This window comes from Chaetodon auriga, chromosome 8 (assembly GCF_051107435.1).
Source record: "Chaetodon auriga isolate fChaAug3 chromosome 8, fChaAug3.hap1, whole genome shotgun sequence".
In the NCBI taxonomy this organism is placed as follows: Eukaryota; Metazoa; Chordata; class Actinopteri; order Chaetodontiformes; family Chaetodontidae; genus Chaetodon; species Chaetodon auriga.
In genome coordinates this window covers 10,214,847-10,221,015 of record NC_135081.1, presented here as the reverse complement: position 1 = coordinate 10,221,015, position 6,169 = coordinate 10,214,847, and positions in this window count along the sequence as shown.

Sequence of the window (6,169 nt, the reverse complement as noted above, 5' to 3'; positions counted from 1 at the left end):
TAGTTTTCAGAAGTGTTCCTGAGCCCATGCAGTGCTGTCCACTACAGAATCATGTCTGTTTTCAATGCAGGGCCCGAAGATCACGGCCATCCAGTATTGGTTTTGGCCTCCAGGAAATTTCTGTTTGAACATTTGATATGTTGTCTTTGTGCTTTTTTCAATTAAATATGGGGTTTAAATGTTTTCCAAATCATCACATTCTGTTTCTACTGATGTTTTACACAGCGTGCTGAATTTTAAGGAAATGGACTTGTGCAATTATCCCCCTCCCATTTAGTTAGATACTTGCACAAACTTTTAGCATTTTTATCAGGTGCTCCATCCCTTTCACATTCTTCCATTTTCTTCTTCTTATATTATTGTTAAAATTGCAGGAGATTTATGGGAAAAAATATAATGATAGGACAGTGGAAGAAAAGGGTAAAATACATGAGAATCCAGGAAAATGTGGGAGGTCTGATCTGATGAGGTGGTCAGGGATGCACGGTGACCACACTGAACACATAGTTTGATATCATTGCATTTTCACTTCACATACAACAACTACATGAGGGGAAATAAAACCTGTTGCTGGGTACCAAATGGTCACAGCGACCCTCTTCTACAACTACAAGGCGCAAGTGCGTGTCTCTCCTGGATAAGAATCAAATGTTTGATCTGCAGAAGTCCCCATCACCATCCTGTCCCACTCTTTGCTTGTTTTTTGGACAAATGAGGGAAAGGTGAAAGAAGAAAGCAGAACAAGAAGCTGGACAGAGCGATCTGATATCCAGATGAACACTGAAGACACAAATTTATTCCAGGTGTAAATATAATATCTGGATACAATCTGTATACAAGACACAGTTTATTGCAAGTTGTAAAGGGGTTGAAATATCCTTCAACCAAGAGCTGGTTTCACTAGATTTATACCATAATTAAAACAATGCGATGGATTGATCGTTATTGAATCTTGTAAATGATCAGGACTACCACAACTAGTGCCAGCCACAGACACCCAACCACCATCTGAAAATCCTAGAAATAAGTGTGCATTGAAGTCAAACTTCTGGCCTCATGACACCAGTTCATTGGGACATTAAGGCTACAATAGAAAGCATCCATTTCCTGGAGTGCCGGTATGGACCAACGGATCAGGGATTTACGTGGAAGGTGTGCAAATGCTTGTGTGCTAGAATGTTGCATGTACATGTGCTTACACTTTGGTCCAGTTTTTACGTCAGTCGGGATGAGTTATGAAGACAGGATAAGTGTGTGTGTGTGTGTGTGTGTGTGTGTGTGTGAGATTTCCTCATGGCGGGGGAGGACTTGTACCAAGAATCCTTGGCTCAGGCAGTTTCCAGTGTATGAATGTGTCCGTGTCTGTATTTATTTTAACTGCTTGACTTCATAAATGATACAAAGAATCAGCAGGTTTGACTTCTTATTCTTCTTGGGACAGTACAACTTTAGGAGGTAAGGTTTTATTTGATTTTTTTCTTCTTTTTAAAGCTACATCTGTAGTCTATAGAGGTAAATAAGATTAATTTCTGAGCAGGGTAGTCATCCTCCTGTGTGGTGAGGCTGCCTGATGCGAACAGGATGAAGGCAAGGCGATGAGAGGAAGCCGTGGATCTGCGGTTGTGACCACCATGCTCACTCATTTGTCCCTCACAGTTTAGAGCCTTTGGAGAGAAAGCAGCTCTTCTTTCATGTTGTCATGCATGGCCATGCCATATAATGAAATCAAACCTTCTATTTATAAACAAGTGTTATCATGAGTGCGCTCATGTCTTTGAGTGTCTATGACTTAGCATATTAAACACATGTCTATAAAATTTGTTCTACAGTGAATGGTAGGACGTGTCTTTCCCTCATGGAGGGGGATGGCAGTTTTACCGATGCTGGAGTAAAAGCACGCTCTTGCTTGAGTGTTTGTGTGTGTGGTATACCGGGGAATGTGTGTGTGGCCGTCACGCCAACACAATCAGAGGCCCTCCAGCTGACAGCCATGCAATGCTCGGTCCTGATTCTGAAATTGAGGACCTTTTTTCTTGGTCAAGAAGACCAAGTCTGTTTTTCCTACTGTAGGCACATGAACAGAGGGCATCTGTTCACGGAGGCAAAGCATGAATTGCATATGATTTGAAATTTAAAAATCCGGTCTCCTGCCAGTCTAAGCAATAGTAGAGCAACATTTACTTGCCATCAAAACACCCAATTCATCAGTCTTCAACACATAAGAGCTATGGTTCAGTAGTTATCTGTAGCAGTATATTCAATAGTTGTTAAATAGAATCAGTTGAAGTGGTTTGTCCTCGAATGAGCCCTTGGATGGTTGAGTAAAGATCATATTCTGGCCACACACACACATTCAAACACACATGCCAAGAAGCACATTAAGCCTTCCAAAATCTCCCTCACACTTCCACCATATCTTGAACTGTCAGTGAGACTTTGTGGTAACGTTTCTGGAACATGTTCATGTGAGATGGGTGGCCTCCCGTCTCTTTGTCTGCTGTTCCAGAAGAAAATTTACAGCGACATGATGAACTCTGTCGTAAGTTAACAGATGACACATCATTGTTGTATTTGTGACATTCCCACAGGAGATGATGCTGTTGAGTCATTTGTGTCATAAAACAACTGCAGCAGATTACTGGATATTGTCAAGGGGCTGAGAGTGTTAAACTGAGAACAGACCTGAAGATTATGGAAACTACAACTACTACACACCCCACATTTAACGAGTTATTGTAGCCATTAAACAACTGATTACAAAACAGTAGGCATACACAACGCGCTGAATGACACGTAGACTGTGATTAGGCGCACTCTAAGCACACCTGCATGTGACTGTAACAAATAAGAAATGGAGCCTTGCTCACTTATGCTGCAATTTGGCTGAAAGAAACAGAGGAAACAGCTGAAATTTGGGTGAAATGGTGGATGGAGAGACGTGTGCAACAAGCACGAACGTTCGCGGTGAGTGAATGAGTTCAAGACATGAGAGGGAGAGAGAGGGGCGGGCTTGAGCCACTCAGCGGCTGTCTATCACTCAGGGCTCACGCTCACGGTGGTACATCCAGTGAAGACAGTTTCAGGCTCAGTCACTCATTTTTTCATGATGCAGGTAATTTCACTCCAGGATCAATAAAGGTCTGTTTACACCTGTTTCAAACTTAACAGTATATCTTGATTGCAGTCCAAGACCAACGTTGTTGAATCATTGCAATTAAATGTTCGCACCCTGAATCAGCTGTGTATTTGTTATGTTGAACACACCCCATTCCTCCTGTGAATGAACGACTCGAATCACTCAGTGACAGTGTATTCCTGCCAGTTCGCTTGCAACTGACTGAGAGCTCAACTGAACAGACTGAGGCATGAACAAAACGTTTCAGAAAAGTTTTTCACTTCAGCTCATTCACTCAAAAGATAAATTCTTTTGAACAAAATGTTCGTGAATGGCACAACACTACTGAGAACGCCTGGGTCAAAAGGCAAGAGATTCAGCCCCTTACAGCTCAAAAAACCCGAAACAACGAAAGTCTCAATCCAACAATCAATTACTCACCACGTGTTATTATTATTAATAGTAATTACTCAACAGCAAAAGTGATTAGTTGCCTTTCTTTCCTCACTCAACCCATGTCTAATGAGTCACCGAAACAACAAAAGTCGAATGAGTCTTATTTGAAGGAGTCTTCATTACTTCAGTGAATTTAGAGTGAACTTAGAATTTAGACAGTGACATTGTAAAGCATTTTCCTATTTCCTCCACTGGCAATCTGGTCATTTTCTGCTTCTGTTTCTCTTCTCTCCCTGTAAGTGTCGGTCCTGCAGGGCGATGAGGACCAGAGGCCCTGTTTGACGTCATGGAGGCCAGCAGAGAAATCCCTTGCCTTCCCACTCAGGTGTTTGTTTTTCTTCAAATGTTTGAAGAGGAAACAGGTACCAGGTGTCTTCTGAAAATGTCTGTTTCCTGTGGAGTCCAGGGACCCAAAGGGCACAGTGTTCAGCCCGACCTGCTGCGGCGCTGACACTGACGCTTTTAGTTCTACTCATACATGCTGACTGCCCACAAACACTCACACAGGCCAAATGAAAGTGTGTGCCAGACACACACTGATTGGATAGACAAACCTGACAAAAATGTATGCAGATTCTTGTACAGACAAGTGCAGAAAGTGTATGGAAAGATGAACAGCCTTATATTTCAGCTTTTGTACCCCCAAATTGCTCTACTCTTCATAGAGTCCACACACACACGCACACATATATATAGTGATATCAACTGTAATATGGATTACATTGATACCACAACCATTCTAATCCAAGCTGATAAACCTATTCCACTTCTCAAAATTCACGTGAATAAGCAAAAATGGCGGTCATGACGGTGATGTCAAGTTTTCAACACCTCTGCTTATTCCAAGGCTGGTGGTTTCTGAGTCACTGCAATTTGACCTGAAAGGAAAAAAAAACAAAAAACAGGACGATCAGACAGGACATTATCCAAGTGCAAGTAATAAATGTAGCATAAAGAGATGGAGAGCAAAGGAATTTGAGTTGAGACAACGGCTGGTGAAGAGCCTTTGAAAGGCGAAGCCGTCAGCCCCCTTCTCTGTGACCATGCAAGCCACTGATGACAAGGCCAAGATGGCATCTGCTGATAGGGGCTGCTCATCAGCACCTTTATTTCATGGGCCACAGATGGGGTGAGAAGGGGTGGGTTATGCGTGTGTGTGTGTGTGTGTGTGTGTGTGTGTGTGTGTGTGTGTGTGTGTGTGTGTGTGCGTGGGACTGGTAAGAAAGTAGGGATATATCTATCTGACTACAACTGCACCATTTCATGATCAGTCACTTCCCTGCCAGTTGTGTAGCATGTACAGGGAGTCTTAGAAGCATTGTGTGGCATCATAAAGACAGTAAACATGTTCACAATAAACAATAAAATCAAAGTCTGAGCCAATCTGGAACCACTAAGAGTTTTTCCTGTAATAGCAGCATCCCCGTTGAGCCAATTAGTCTTTGAAAATGCTCGAACACTGAAACGCATCATGTGCCTATGCTTTGTCACAGTCTGAGTGGAAGTGAGACATGCAGAAAGGAATAAGTGAACAAGTGAGATATTACACAACATGACATGGTGCAGGTTGTCAGCAGACGCAGCCCAGTTTCCAAAGGAGTTTGGTCTGTAGTGGATGATTCCGCTCTTTACGATTTACGCCCATTGCCATTAACATTCAGGACAATTGCAGCAGTGTGCCTCATATGTAGTGAAGTGGAAAGTAAGGGTGTGGTTGTTGTGGTGGAGGATGTTCAGTTGCATGTGTGATTTTCATGCAGGATATGGATCCAATTAATGTTTGCTTTTGTATTAGCAATCATGATCTTTCCTAAAACACTGCAGTTGCTTAACCTAAACTATAATCTAACTTTAAAGGAAAAGTACATTATTTTGGTAAATATGCTGATTTTTTCTCCTTTTTCTTCTCCATCTCCTTCTTCTTCTTCTTCTTCTTCTCCTTCTTCTTCTTCTTCTCCTTCTTCTTCTTCTTCTTCTTCTTCTTCTTTGTACCAGGAAATCTAACTTCCTGTGCATGAAAATAAACATAACTTTGCTCTCAAGTCCAGTCGTATGCCTAACAGCCTTAACTGGCATTGTGGTCTAATAGTCTAAAGTTTACAACTTTGAAAATTAACAAATTAGTTGTATGTGCCACAACTTTGCAACTTTCACCAAAATGTAGGCCACAGATGTGCGCAGATGCTGTGAGCTGGCAGGAATTATGAAGTCCATCAGTCTGTTTTTCTTGAAAACTGTAAAACTAAACCCAGACTTCCTCAATCAACATCAAACACGCTACACTGCATCTTCAGACTGCTCTCCACAAATGATCCGGCCAGATTTTTGAATCGTCAGAAATGATCCCACAGTGCATCAAAATACTTTACTGTAAACAGCTACAGCTAAATGAATCTGCAGTGTTGTAAATTGTGGTAAATTTCACAATTGAATAAAAACAGAAATTTTGAATTCTATCCTCATACAAACTCATGTAGATTATATTGCCCTCAGTGGGGAATGGAGCATCTTTAAATATGATTTTGTCACTTATGGAGCAATCAATTTTTGTTCAAATAAGTTGCATGCTAATGCTTACTCAGCTGTTGTGTTTTTAGC